The following is a 16,335-nucleotide window of genomic DNA, read 5'->3' as shown; positions in this document are numbered from 1 at the left end:
CGTCTGCTGAGCCAATTCCTGTCTCGAGTGGGAGCAATAGGAATGCGAAAAAGATATTCGAATAGGGCCTTGTCGATAGGGCTATCGATCGTGAAAGATTTAATGATTTTAACGTTTCTTTGAAGTCCTTTAATTGGAAACGAATAAAGAGCTCAAAGAGAACATTCGTTACAAAGCGACGAAGAACCGACGAGTATTGAACGTCCAGTGGAATTCGCTCGAGGCGAATGCTACGCCACTGTTGCGTCGCTGGTGCATAACAATTATTCGCGAGACGGTAGCTTCTGGTCGTAATGTAATTTCCTAGTATTATGAGGCACAATCGAGGGGCCATCGGCTATTATTCCGAGAAGGGAAGCACCCATAGAATCGTCCCAGCAACGAGGATTCCTTGATCCATGGGAGGAACTCATCGATCTTTATCGAAACTGCCGCAAAGGTTATTTGGCCGATGGATCGAATACGTAAAATTCAATTTGATATACAATCGATGCTGATCTCCCTGATGAATGATATTTTTCTTGAATCCAACGTCAATCTAATATTATCCAATATTATTTAATAGAGCTCCATTCAGTTTCAATGGAATCTTGTTACGGTCTAAGATAGTCTCGCGCAAATTCAATGAAGTCTTGTCTGAATTGAACGAGATCTTATTTCACGCCCATCAAATAATCTGCTGTTAACTGCAATCTAACCTACTTGTGTATATTTTATTGTCGACGATCTGTTTTGGATTTATGCGCAAGTCCATGGGAATGATCGTGTACATCTTCGTTCACAAGTAGTAAGATACATATTGATTTTATAACAGGTTTGAAAGATTAATCCGAATTATCAATGAAACGATTAATCGAACGAAGTTTTACTTTCATGCGGCGTAACGCCTTAAAAATTTCAAAAAACTATTTGATTGATTTACAAGAGGAACGCGATGAGTTAAGAATTACGTTCGTTTATATATATGTATAATCTGAGATAAAATCTGGAATCAAACAACAAAAAATAAAATAAAAAAGTAATCCAAATATCAGAATCGATTAAATCAATAATCGAGGAACGTAATGGATGTAAACAAGGAAGAATTTAATTTCATTATCATAAAATTGATACGATTCTATAATCTATATAATATCTTAATCTAAGGTCTTAAACGTGATAATAATTCTTAAACGTTTAATGGCTTCCTAATAATATTTAACGTTTACTTAATTTTCTGCAAGCATCGTAATACTTCCTTATGAAGAAGATTTTACATATGATTTACGGAAATGAATCATCGATCTTTATCAATAGCTTACACCGAGATTACGATGGTAATCGATTTATGAGCATATTTTATGCGATGATATCGCGTTTCTTCCCGACATAAGAAGAAATCCCGGACCTGTTTAATGCAAAGAGATTGACCAACACGCCACACAATTTGTCGAGTTGAATTTATTCCTTCCAACGTAATTGCACGATGCATGGTACTCTGGAGGTTAATAGAGATCCCTGTTGAGACTCGTCCAATTTTCGACATTGTTACTTGACCGTTGGCTGGCTCGTTTTACGCCGATGCTATTCGCCGACGCTATTCGCCGACGAAGATGCAGAGGAGAAAGACGATGGACGACGAAAGAGGAGAAAAGGAGGAGCCCCGTAAGTGGCGAATTCCCGTCATTAAGTCGTTAGTCGGACGCAGGACAGCAGGCTAACCGTCGGTTAACTGGCTGCTGAACTTGATCGACCAATCGTTGACCCTCATGGTCGATCGAAATTTACCATGTGTTGCCGCCTTTCATCCCCTATTTGCTTTTTAATCGAGCTAAATTTTATTCCCCTGAAAGATTGATGGTACAGTGTAATGTAACGTGTGGAAAGTAGTAGTTGCAAAAATATGTTGATAGATTATAGGAATTTTTGTGAACATAGAAATTCAGTTAATAACGGGTAGTAATTGTATGAAGATCATAGAAATTTGCTTGACGAATTATAGTAGTTTTCTTGAGATCATAGGAATTTTTAGCCATAGATGAATGGCTAAAAATGTAAAGAAGAGAAGTCTAAGTTTATAGAGGGTTAGTTAATCGATAAAGAAAATAAATTTGGATAGTAAAAATGCAAAACATGAGAAGATCATAGTAATCGTTGAACATAAACTGCAAAAATGTAGGAAATATATCTAAATTTATAGACGATTTAATCAGGCATTGAGAATTCGAAAAATTCGGGTCTGTAGAAGCGAAATATTTCTGGTTTCTCCCTCGCATCTTGTGTATTCTACGTGATGGAAGATAGCCATGTTGGTCAAGCTAATCGAGCAACTGGTGGTAACCATTTTCAAATATTGAATTTAGAGAGAAGAAATCTCTCTTCTTGAATCTTAGTGAAAAGTTTGTAAACTTGCGATCCTATTCTGTATGTCTATTTTACGATTAGGTTGTTTGATTTCTTTTCTCTATTCGTTGCAGGAAGAACTTTGTTTCCATCAGATCAAAAATAAATCTTGAAAGTGTGAATTCCTAGATTTAGCTCACAAGTCGTAACTCCCTTGCTCAGATAGACCCGAACCTCTCTCTCTCTCTCTCTCTCTCTCTCTCTCTAGATTTCGTTGTTTAGATAATCACGATGTCGTGCTCTCACTAGTGGTTTCCCCTTTTAGTTAGTTAGACGCGCAAGGAGATAAGACACACTCCTAGATTGAAGATCAGACGTGTTTTTGCCTAAAGCACACGCCGCTCAACGTTCTAAGCAGAAGCTCCTCGTTATTATAGTTGGTTACTCAAAAGCAAGCTATCTTAAGGAAACTTGTTTAAATTCATTTACATTCGCACGCACGTTTCTCGCGATCTTCGTGAACCTGAATTTATTGCAGAACATAAATTTCAAAAGTTAAATGTATCATCGATAATATGCAACATTTGTTTGTTCTACGATCATAAAAGATGTGACTCCGACGTGATCCATACAACAAAACTTGTTGATTTACATTAAAAAGTTTCGTATTAGAAATAAATGTTTCCTAATGACTCTTTAAATTTATCTCTTAGAAATTACAGGTACTTTTTCAGAACTTTTTCTTCATCCAAATATTCATACAAAAAAGATTCTAAAACGTATCTATACGTTCCGTTCAAAAACACAAGTGTTTTATACGACACGGTTACACGCTTTTTAACGTTGAAACGCCGGAAAGTAGCCAGCGTAACAGCTGCTCCACTTACAAGTGACACTTTACAATGACGCATATATTTTTGCCGGTGCGATAATCCCAAGGCCGCATACAACCGTTTCCAGTAGTTACCGCATAAGTGGAAATTTTGCGAACGATTTCACGTTCACGATTCACGTTCATGTACTCGATTCTTTACAGGTTCTAGGCGAAATAGTAATTCCAAAGTTTTCAATAAGTTTCTAATAACTTTTCGCTTCATATTCAATCCTCTAAATCGTATTAGATTTCGATAAAGAATAATTTTGCCCAGGTAACACTTGCAGCCAAAAATGTATATATACAATTTTCCAAATTACAATTAATTAAGTATAAAAAATTAATATTGTCTAGTTATATAGCACCTGCAATCACAATACAATGTTCGAATAAAATAAGAGGAAAGTCGCAGGTTTTTCATTTTATCGAATACGGCAACGATGAGTGACGATCTGATAATGAGCGCGCACGCGTGCTACCTCGTCGAGTTCCCGTAATCAATTAACGAGTATAATCCGTTTTATTTCACGGTTACGGTGAATCGGTTTTGTTTTTTTGTCGAGCATCCTGTCTGATTCAGTTGCACACACCATTGCTAGCGGATTGTCATGGCCTTAATTAATTCGACGTGTCCAAATTGCTTATATCGTCGATTGACGCGAAACGCTTATTAAAATTATCTGCATATGACGATTTCATCGGCATTCTGACTCTCAGCAATTATCGTTAATTAAGTATTCCAAAGACGAAGATAGCGACCATGCGTAGCGAATTTCTATTAGCCTGCGTTCTCCAGTTGTGAATATACCTTTGCAAATGATATCCTTGCTTAATGAGTCGACGATTTATTCCAATTTAATTGTGCAAGTTATAGTTATATCCAAGTGTAACATATGGAAAGAGATTAATAAAATATATTTTCTGACTCGTGTATTTCTGATTATGGGTCAAGTACATTGCAATGGTTCATTATCGATCTATAAGTTTATTAGATCAGAATCTTTAGATCAAGGAGAAGGCACTTGTACCGGATGATCTCTCCAAAGATCTTGTTTGCGAATACTAAAAATAACAGCGTAGCACGAGCTCTACGGTATTCCAGAGAGAATATTAATCTCATTCGTATCAATCTATATGCATATTAACCCAGAGGATAACCTCGGTAGCGGCACACCGACATTGATCTATTAAAAAAAATTCTTTTCATTGCGAGGTACGCGATGACTGAAACTAATTCCCCAATTTCCATAATTTTTTACACTCCCTCCCACATCCTGTTCTCTATACGTACATGGAACCAATAATTCCTTTCGTGACGGTGTTTCACGGCCCTGGAACCGTGACAAAGGATTCGATGCACCAATGCTGAGCATTGACATTCCAACATGGAGCAACAGGAGGTAACGAAGTGTGACAATCGGTAATTTTTCGGGATTAGGCAAAAATAAACGGAAAACGTATAGCACGGTTCTTCATGCAACGTCGAGATCCACTGATAAAATTTACAATGACTTAATTAGCTGGTACTCTTTGCACGAGGAAACGATCTTACGTAATTCGATCATTTGCATCGATGATGCATCGCCGCGAATGGATTCGAACACGCGTTATCGCGTGGATAGGCCCACTGACGATAATTGTGCGTCTCATGAGCCTTCGATTGTTAACGTTAGTTAGCGATTGGTATCGTTAGACTTGGTTTCGCGCACTCACCGAAGCAACAACTAGAATTGTCATCGGGTTAATCCCAGTAGAAATTATCGTAACGGTCTCCACTGTTTTGGTGATTCGATAGGATATCAGTTTTCATATGCGACCGCAGTTAAATGGACCGCCACACGCGGGTAATGGAAACACGGGTTGGGTCATCGGATTTAATGATACGTCTAATATTTACAGCCTCTATTGTATTGCCATCTGGTGTTTGCTCTATATGCGAATTGGAAAATGTGGGCTTGCTTTAGAGTAGCTTGTTTGATGTTAATACAATTTTCATTCAATTCCTTGCATCTTTGAAATGATGATATTTAGGTGATACTTATTGCAGTTGCATCGCTACAGTGACGATGACAATGGCAATGACAATGACAATGTGGACATTTTTATTTGATTTTCCTTTTTTTGGAATATGGGAGAGGAAAGAAAAGGCTGTTGTATAGATACGTTTGCAAAAATATATAATTTCGTAAACTTCATGACATCTGTGATATCGACATGTGAAAAACGTAAAATGTGGGGTAGCTACATAAAAGCTCGTTCATGCAATTCGTATCTTTGAAATATCGACGACTATTACAATTTTTAACCTCTCGTATGTCATTGATGCTGCTACGACGACGATGATAATGTGAACATTTTTATTTGGTTTTGCTTTTCTGGATAAAAAGATAGGAAAGAAAAGGAAGCTACCGCAAAGATAAATTCGCAGACATTCGTAACGTCTTTCTTCTGAGGAAGAAATTTGTAGTTTCAAATAGTTTCATGCTGAAGCGTGCTGAAGTTGCTCATACATTGTAAAAATCTCTAGAGGGCAGATGATTAATATTCCCGACGATAGATGTAGCCGATAACCAGAGCAATGCATACAGAATACGCGAATCGTCCTCAACACAAAAGCCACAACAGCTCTCGCCGTGTTTTCCGCCTTCGTTCATATTAACAGTGAGTGAAGGAACAAGGAATCAGTGATGCAACGAGTCTTGGATTGATGTGTAACGCGTGCACGGCGCGAGGCGTGTTCTCAAAGTATGTAATCGTCGGCGAAGAATTTGCCGAAGGATTAATGCCCTTTCAACCGTTCGATTCAGAGGTGCTTCGTCTTCTCGGTCTAGCCATGTTTCATAATCGGTCGGCAGCCAGCGTGGCTAACCGAGCGCAGAATTTGTTTCGTAAATCAGCCGTGTAGAATCGACGAAACACGACGCGCGTACCCTTCTTAATGCGCCACGTGAGATTTACGACCTTCGCCGAGGAATGCTTCTCGAAATGGTAAAAATGACGAACTTGACTCGTCGAATCGTAGATTCTCTGTGTATTTGGTTTCCGTAAGTTCTACCATGTCATCGTCTCGTGTCATTTTTTCCGCATGCCACGAGACTCGGAGACTGCGTTCGAGAGGATCGATAATACGCGGTTGCAGCCTCGCGCAACACGAAACTGCTTTTACTTGTCGACGACACGCGATGATCCGCTCTTAAGGGACTTGGCTCTCTGATCTCCCGTTCGAGAGCTAATTATCTCTGACCAACACGTAATGTTTCGGCCGAGAAACGGTCTTAGAATCACGTGGCGCTAATAATGCCGGAAACGTGTCCCTGAAGAGTCGTTGGGGGACGGTTCCGCGAGAAAACGTTGCGTGACTCTCGTTACGAGCTCGGTTCTTCGACGTCGGAGCGTGGGCTGGTTCGTTTGTGTTCTCTTCTTTTGAATCTCTGAGAAAATTTGCTGACAGAAAAGCGGAGAGAATGGTACGCTAATGTCCTTTGAAATTCTGTAGTTATAAAGTTCGTAGATCGGAGCCTGGATAGTAGGATTTATTTGAGTGTCGTGTCGCTTGATACCATTTGGAATCTCTTTGTCAAATTGTTTTGTGACACGTGAATATAATGGCATGATGTGAAAAGGCAAAAGCCAGTTCATCATTATCATAAGTTTTTACGTGTACGTATGATGCCGCGCTTAGTAACAATACAGTGCTCTTTCTTCTCTGGTTCAATCACACTAATGGCAGTCAAAAGAGTGAGACTGGCGGCCTGTGAAAATGTTACAAAAACCGAATAGAAAAGTAGTATCAATGCTTTTATTATCATCACGTTTATTTAAGAATTTTAATAATAGTAGTAGTTCTCTTTTATTCGCAGTGGAATAACCTAGAACTCGTTCCTTCAAAAGGGTCCACTACGTCGTTGATGGCACCCATGTATTCTTAATGGATCCACTTAACAAGTCGAATTACGAGCAGATGATGTTGACAGCAGCTCTAAAATTGTGCAGAGGCCATGTTGTTCTGTCAATCATTATTGAATGACAAAACGATTTACAAGCTGTACATATGCCGTGACGTGGAATATTTGCTGGTCAATCAATAATATGGGGTCGTCCATCATTAACTGATCCATTCGGATGAAATCTCTTCAAAATTTACGTGCAGAAAATGGAGACAGGCGTTTCATAAAAAGAGGGAAAGGTATTAAAATTAACGATTAAGATAATTTTTAACTGCCGTCTTATAATTTTTCTGACATTATTAGGACCTGGTGAAATACAGACCACCATTATGAATGGACTACTTTTTGTCTTTATTCTCGAAGAAAAAATCTATCTTGAAAGGATTGAAAACGGGAAACCAATATAAAATTTAACAATGCAAGTTCTGACCCTTGTTGCGTATAATTAATGTACGAATTGCAGTAATTTATGAATGAATAATATCAGTGAATTAACAAGTGTATAATTGCAGTTTATAAACTTCTCTTTTATAACGTTGCAATTTGTAATTTGCAAAATCTTCTTGTAAAATTTCATTCTTTTTCATTGAATGAAACCTGTTATTAGTAACTTTTAATTTGTGACTCGTAAACTTCCATTTTACAAAAAGCTTCAGGTAGTATGAGGTCGACTGCAAAGTTGCTGCTTAACCGTGCATAATTAAAAACGTTTAACGAAGTGCGATACAGAAGAAGTTTCATATAGTCCCTTTGCGGTTATCGATTTACTAGTCACTCCACTCCACACCGTTATTGTATATTCCATGAGAAGTTTGCGGCAACATCCATTACGAAAGCCGACGCGATCGGTGCCATTTAGAATACAGATTTACGAGCGGCAATCAATATCGTTACGAGAACGTTAAGGATTTTCGTGCGAACAGTACACGCCCGCACATGAAGCGCAGACCCTGACAATGAGCGTCTATTCACCAGCTCTAAGCATCCAAAGGTCCTTGAACCTTCGTTTCTCCCGGCTGTTTACTCTGGATCACGTGAAATCGATCCACTTTTAATTTGTACCAATTAGCTGGAACAACGAGAACGCGGTACACAAGCCGACAGCAGACAGTCGTTGGCCCAATGAAATAGTTACGAGGTCGTGACTAGTTGTGTTGAGCGTGTTCGTGACTGGCGGCTGTGTATTTCTCAATTTCAACCGTCGTGAGCTGAGCTCTTCAATTCAATTAGCCAGCTCGCGTAAAACTCGACCGAGTATTACGCCGATAAACGTGCTGGTTAAACCTGCGCCACGATTTGCAAATTTATGAACTTTTCTACCTCGGTGAGCGGTAGATAATTGATATTACGAGATACTCCATTGAGCTTAGAAATATGGGAGAATAATTTTCATAGATTTCTCATGCACTTGGCGAAGGAAAAGTAACATTATACTGTGCTTAGAAAGAGAGAGCTTTCTAGCAACTAATTATTGGAGAGTAACTTTCATTGATTCTTCGAGAGATGAAAAGAATAATAAGAAAAATGCGGTATGTGATTTGTAAATTTATGGGCTTCGTGCTTTAAGGAACGGTAGTTAATTGGAATTACTATCCTCTGTCGAACATCAAAATATCGAAGAATAATTTTCATCGGTGTTTTATAGAGAAGAAACGGTGAATAGAAGAAAGCGACATTAAGAAGGAATAAATCTTTCGAAGGATGAATTTTCTTAGGAAAATGTACTTATTTTTAATACATAGCGCTGCTCAGAAGATCAACTAGTACGTTCGCGATAAGCATATGAATAGGTACAATGTCTTTATTGAAAGGCCTGGAGAATGGGTTGCTCGTAGCATCTCCGTTTCAATAATTCACGACTATACGAGCAAGGAAAGATACGGCGATGGAAAGGATGTTGGTGGGTCCAAATATGGGATACTGCAATTACGCAGGACGCGAGTATTATTACGTTACATAACCAAACGAGCATAGGCACGTCACGAGGTTCTGACTTACGATTTTCCATGGATAAAGACCAAGAGAGAGGCAGCAAATTAACCACCCATCGAACTTAACTTTCAGACGTATCATCAATTTTTACGATACGACGCGCGTTACACATTGCGCAATGACGACGCCTCAGAAATCAATCAGCCTAAGAGACATAAAGTTATTCAAAGATAACAGACAATTAACTTGTCAAAATATCAAGTGAATTTATCTTGCATCCTAATAAATCTTCCAAGACCTCACTGTCGTCGTTAATTATCTTCATTCCGTCGACTCGCGTTAATGCTTAATTAACATGTTGAACTATGTTCACCACCGATGAATTGAATATCTAGACACATGCAAAACGGCGAGAAAATGGCGGATGTAATGTGCGTACCAGTTGCGTAACTCTCGGTTGAGTGTGCAACTATGCGAAACGATCTCTCGACAGATGCGTAGCTCCATCGCGCCCGCAATTGATATTTCTTGCGAGCCACGCCACGTGGCGACGTGAGTAACCCATAGGTGCGTACGTGAACCGTTTTCTGAATGAGCCGCAGGAGATTTCGATGAATCGAAAGATCCCGGCAACTGGCCGTGACAAGTTTATCGAACCTTTTCAAATACAATTCAATCGGCACTTTCAGATACCTTTAGAAAAAACTGGCAGAAGTATATACGGAGAACGATTTCAAAACGATTAATCAAAATCTTGGCTCGATTTCTTAACTTCGACAAGTTCCACGTAACGCACACGTGACTCACGCAAGAAACTCTTTGCAAGAACATTCCTCTGCCACTCGACTTCTTTCCCTCTTGAGATCGATTCACTATAATAACAGGAAGTGCAACATATCCAGGATCTCCACTGGACGCCATATACACTCGAGCAATTAATCGAAAGCCGACGTATGGCAGTCCTTGACTTGGGTTCGCTTTAGCACATTTCACGCCACGCATCTCGTGTCCTATCACGTCGACAGCCTTGATACTTTTCTTGTTCCGTTTTTTTCGTCTCAACGAATAATCCAGAACGATCGGTGAAGTCGGAAAGCTTAGAGTGCTCTTTCTAGTCTCCTCTCGAAGACGTTGACGTTCCGTTCTGTCTGTCGGCGTCAAATCTCGAGGCGTGTCCAATCGACTTAAGCACCGTGTACGCGCGTGTAGAACGCGTAGCAGACGCACACGATCGGTGGAAGAAAGCGGCGAGGCATCGCACGAGAAAAGTAATCGCATCAAATTGCGTTAAATGCCACGCTCGGTCGACAGTGTCTCTCCTCTTGTCGATCCAGAGTCCATTCAGAGGCAACAAAACAATCGTTAATTGCCGAACAAAAAAACGGCCGATGGGAATCGAAAGACGAAGACCCGAAGGATCGGCTATCCTCTTTGTCTCGTTCCAGTTCCGTTACCTACGCTCGACCGTAATCCCGTCAACGTGAAAATACTCGTGTCGTAGCACGCTTGATTTGCCTCGATCTCGAACACCGTTATCGATTTTCCAATTGTTCGTGTTCTCTTTTTCTCTTTGTTGCTTTTCCTCACCGGCTTTTCCTTTTTTCTTAACCCTTTATGTTTGTCTTTTTGCCACGATTGTCAGGAGCACATGGATCCTTACCTGAAAGCTTGAAAACATGCTCTATTCAGCAGACTGTAAATTTAAAATTAGGCGTATGTTAAAAGACATGATAATGATATATGCTTGAATATTAATGCTTGAATTTTTCTATTAATTTAGAAGAAGCTTAATTTGAAGATAAAGATTTTATAAGATTTTGGTAATTAGAAACGCTAGTTTTATTATTGCATTCTGGCCTTTAAAAATCAATTTAATCGCATCTACTATTACACTTCAAAACTCGTATTTTGAAATATATCAATTTATTCCCATTAACTACATACTTCATAAGAAACTACTTAATGATATCAAAGTTAGAAAATCAACAAAAATAGACCTATAATATTTGCCCCCCTGTAATCTTCGCTAAATATAGGTAAGTGTTTCGATATTTTTGTGCTGAAATGTATTTTTTTTCTATTCACCTTGGTTGTAAACGACCAGACCCGCCCGTTTTGTCGGCGAGAGTTGCGCAAGAGTCGCTTGGGAAAATTCAAATCATTCCACGGCCGTAGTAGTGCTTTACTCTGTCATTATCCTACTTTTGTTATATGACGCAAGTCGAGACACTCTTACGCTTACGCCTCGCATAAGAGATCGAAAATTATTTTAATCCTATCGTGTCGGGGTTTATCGCGCGGAACTCACGTACGGTGAAATCCGCTGCGAGCCTTTGGTCTCGTTGACAGCTGTAAAAATCGAGCTGATCGAGGTGTGGAATGTCTGACTAGTATTTACTTAGGAACTATCTGGATCCCGTTGAAACGAGATCGATTTTACAGCAAAGGGATTGAAACTTCGCTAACTAATAATAAAGGAAACTTTAAGAACACGTTTAGTCTGAATATATCCATAGGAAAGTATCACTGACAGTCAATAAATTGTCCGCGAAATTATAGATGGTAATACATAATGTTCCTAAGTTGAAGTAAATTTTTTCTTGTTACTGAAGCTATTAAGGACCAGAGTTATGTTAACGAAACGTTTCACGAACTTCTTTTTAGTCAGTTTACACTATTTAATTCTATTGAACTCGCCATGTAATTGCAAAGAGGAGTTTAAGAAGTTAAGTTTTCTCAGTGTTCTGTTTCTTACTATTTCTTCTTCTATGCAGATCCCACAGTTTTATGGAATTTAAAGCAATCGAAATATTTTGTATCGCCGTGATGAACTGATTTCTTTCAAATTATAGAAATTCGTTTCGTATCTCCAACCTCTTTATGTAACAATTTCTGTAATTATTTCTATAATGTGTCTATTATTCTGATATATATTTATAATAGGTTACGAACGTGGAATGCACGTTTTGAAGCCCCGGCATTTCATCCAACGTGATTACCAACGACGTTGTGCTAAAAACAGTAACGATGACTTGTCGTTCCATCTTGTGATTCCACGAGCGTACATTCCCCGATTACAAGATTTCTGGTATACATGGGCTGCATGCACTTGAGATCACAGTTAGAACTAGATGAGTCTAGTCTGTATGAGGAAAGAGGCACTCTTCGTTGAAGGGGTTGTGGAACGCACGAAGGCTCGTGGAAGATAACGCCGAGGCTGATTTAATTAACGATAAGTAATCACGAGGCCAGCGTTGCTTAATTGTAAGGCCGGAGTACATTATTTTCCTATCGCGGTGAAAATTACACATGTAGCTCTATTATGATCAAAATCTTGTGGCTCATTTCGGTTATTTTATAATTCTCATTAAACATGTGGGGCAAAAAGGAAAAGGAAAGAAAACGGGGAAAGTACTTTCGTGAAACCGAGTTACCGTGCTTCCATGTTGTCTTACTCGACTTAAATATATGTTTTAAAAATAAGTATACCTAACATTCTGAATTCTTTTACGTAATAATTGATTAACTAGTGCTATTAATGAACTGAATGTGAAAAGTTGTACACTATATATATGTAGATTTCTGTTGCATAAACGGCTTGCTACCTTGTAATTCGCAAAATTTACATAGAAATTTTACTCGTTTTATTATCGATTTGCTTAACGTCGTGCAGTAGAGGTTTATTAGCAATTATGGTCAAACTAGCAATTACACCTGTAATTCGTGACTCGTAAAGTTTCACTATTAATTTTAGTTTCATTATACAGAAGACTTTGAAGATGCAGACTTCTCTCTCTGAACGATCAAATTAAAAGTATTTTAGTAATAGTAATTTAATTACGCAAATAAGCGCTGAAACTAGAAAATATCCCTAAAAACGCGATCTTTCTAAATAATGAAATTGAAGGTATTCTTCCAAAGAAATATTTTTCTTCCATCAAGCAATAGCTTCACCATCCATTAACACATACCACCCGCATAAAAGAAACATTGCTCTGACGCTTAAACATCGTTTACCAAGGCAAAATTACCGAGCAATTCTCGTTGTATCGTTTACTTCGCACTGTCTCGCGAAAAGTACGGTAACTAACCTCGTAATCGAAGATCACGGTACGCGGATCGGAATCGTTTGACTGTAATAACACGGCGGCTGGATAACGCCGTTGTATGGTCGTTATCCAAAGGAACAGCTGTTTCGCCGGTCGGTCACGAGCGTTTGCCAAGAACTCGGAGAACGTTTCACGTTGAAAACTGGGGAAGTGGAGCGGCCGCCTGGGACCCCGGAAGACAAGGGCCAACGACGAGACGAGAATCATAAAACGCTTCTTTCTCTTCGTAGCCGTGAATAACGCGTCCCTTGAAGTGGCACTCGACAAACGACGACGAAGAAATAACAGTCGACTTGCTCGTTGCACGCTGAGAAATAGCGGACAGCACGAATCACACGAGCAACAGCGCCAATTCGCTATAAAGCGGACGGTTTAATTGCAAGAAACGCGGAAATCGATGGAGTTCGCCTTGAAAGGTCTCGTTTACAATTTATCGCGATCAAGCGAAAACAAATCGTAGCAAGGAACGTCTATTAAGTTTATCGCAGCGTGTGGCAGCGCGTTGCGACCGATTTCGTACGTTACGTTTTACAGAACAGTTGCATTGTTCTTGCGTGACTTGCGACGATGTAAAAAGTGGAAATCTTACGAGCAGCCAGTTTGTTCGTTCCCCTTTTGCTGGGCTTCCTGAACGAAACTTTCGAATTAATTCATCCCATGCCTCTCGTCAACGAGTGAAATGGAAACTGTTAACGGTTTTATCGAGTTTTTTTCTCATGCAGACCATGATGTAACATGGTAAATCATTTCTTATCTGGCACGACTACCTTAATAGGCCATTTTAAATTGAAAGAAGTTGATAAGTATTATGTACTCTCTACAAGATCTTCTTTATTTCAGTGGCTCGTGGTTTCTTTAACTGACATTACTGGACTTAGAAGAAACTTTTAATTACAAAAAGTTGGAAGATCGTAATCACGACCGGGAAGAATAATTTTTACTCCGTCGTAGGGGCCAAATTAACTCGGAATAAAGAAAATTTTATATGTAATCGAAATCGAATCAACTCGGGGATATATCTTTAAAATCTCATTCAGACTTGTCAAATTATTTGAATTCAAATGATTTGACTAACGAGAAGAAGTATAGAAACTCGAGATGTTTCAAGTCAAACAAGTCATATTGGTACAGTGGTCTCAAGTTACTTGAAAGCATGTCAGCATGAAATCTGATCCAGGTTCAAAGAGTTAAATTATCTTCTTTGAATATTATTCTAATATTTAACTCATTTCAAACAAGAATTTCTTATATCTATAATAGTAGAAATATCTAGACACGCTGTGGACGAATAACACGCCTCATAAGCCATTTCGAAGTAAAAGGGGTGGTGTCAGAAAAATTATGAGCGTCCCTGAAACAAACGACTTATTGGCCGCCGCAAAGAACGCGGCGTAGCCTTTGTTCGAGCGTAGAACGGTGTCTGGAACTGCGTGGTATCGTCGTCAACTCGTCCATGGATAAATTCCAAGACGACGTCGAGGGCGTCTGTAACGAAGGGTCGGCGGAAGATTTATACGCAACCTTCCTCCCATATGCGTTTAGTTGAAGTATAGGATTATGATGTTTCCAAGTAACCACGCATGCCCTACGCTCTACGCAGTGACACGTGTGGAACGGTGCCTTTTTTATTGCGTGTTTCTACAGCCATTTAAAAGTAAAAACAGTCGAAAGTTTCTTGGCAATAGAACACGATTGACGAAGAATCAATCCTGATCGTCGTAAAGTTTTCTTTATTCGAAAATGAGCTGGGATAGAAAGAAGAAGTCTTCATTTTTATATTTAGGTACGTGCATCGTGACTTGTATAGAATTAGTGAATTATAAATTAGGAGAGATATTGGAAATATGAATTTTAAAGTTAGGAAGAAAGTGCTGGAAACATAATGGTATTTATTATATTTTAATACTATTGTTTAAGATTATCCGAATACTTGATTATCGAATACCGATTTCATTATTTATTATAAATAGACAATGCTGCTTTATGGAAACTAACATGGAAAATTGGTGTTCATAAATGGGAAATCTCGTAGCACAATTTTGTCTGAATAATTCCTTATCCACAAGCTAATTAATTTTCAAACATCGAGTTGGATAGAGGAAGCGCTGAATTGATAGAACAACTTCGATGATACTTCGTTTTGTTACGCTTATCTCTCCCGCAGATAATTTAAATTTATAATTCGCAGATTCCACAAGAAAATGGTGAAGTCAGCTTGTAATATTAATTTGTATAAATAATTAATTTGTATCATACATTTCTACTACAAATTGATTAAAAAAAAAGAACCAATACTACTTACTCTACACTTTTTTTCAGAACTCTGGAATCTTTTCTGTCAATATTATTATTATTTCTTCTCAGAAACTCCTTGTCATCGGTGCAATATAACTTGGAAGCATCAACGAACAGAGCAATTCTCCTTCGTTTCGCTTTCCACAGGGCCACTGGGACGAAACTTTATGTATCCGGCTTGTTTGATTCGCGACGCGCGATAAATTCACATTTGCCTCGATAGAGGCCCGGAAAAAACGGGGCGTAATAACAGCGAATTTATATACTTGCCGGCTACGATGCAACGGTGCCGTGTACCCTTTTACGTATTAGAAATACACGCTGTGCAAAGAGGCAGAACGTGTAACGCCGGATTTCACGGGTCGAGATTTAGGACTCGCTTTCGCGCGCAACGTTTACCATTTTTCAACGCTGCACGCCGAACGTTAGCTTATTGGCTACGTCCATTTCTGCTCCGGGTAACCAGAAAGCTCGAAGGTATATCGGTGGCCAGGGAAATCACAATTGGCCAAATAATCCAGGACCGTTTGTCATCGTTAGGTAAAACCACAACCGACGAATCCGGTCCGCTTCCAAATAGGATTACGGGCAAATCGAGTAATAGTTTCGAAATGAGGAATCTTCCCTCTGATACGTTTCTGTCGAACAACAGCTTCACTCGATTTACTTCTGCCTCAGACAACGTACAGTCGTTACTTTTTCTTGATCTTTTACGGGTCACCGTATTATCTGCGTTATAGAACCGATAACGATGATGAAATTAGTTTCGCGTGTTTGTTACGTTTGTCACATTCCCGAGGATCGTTTAAAAGTTACTCTCTCTTTTGAAAATTCATCGAAACTTTCTAATTTAGAC

General features: G+C 39.1%; 1 protein-coding gene and 1 long non-coding RNA gene across 7 annotated transcripts in view; both read left to right on the top strand.

Moving 5' to 3' along the window:
* LOC117216407 (tensin-1) overlaps window positions 1-16,335 on the top strand; it is a 181,199-nt gene that overhangs the window by 36,249 nt on the left and 128,615 nt on the right. The gene's annotated exons all lie outside the window — the stretch shown is intronic.
* LOC117216412 lies at window positions 6,219-7,636 on the top strand. The gene is made up of 3 exons (XR_004489367.1): window positions 6,219-6,663; window positions 7,057-7,382; window positions 7,447-7,636. It is a non-coding gene; the product is annotated as an uncharacterized LOC117216412 (long non-coding RNA).

This window comes from Bombus bifarius, unplaced genomic scaffold, assembly GCF_011952205.1.
Source record: "Bombus bifarius isolate JDL3187 unplaced genomic scaffold, Bbif_JDL3187 scf7180000010271, whole genome shotgun sequence".
NCBI classification, from domain to species: Eukaryota; Metazoa; Arthropoda; class Insecta; order Hymenoptera; family Apidae; genus Bombus; species Bombus bifarius.
This window is presented reverse-complemented; position numbering and strand designations above follow the sequence as displayed.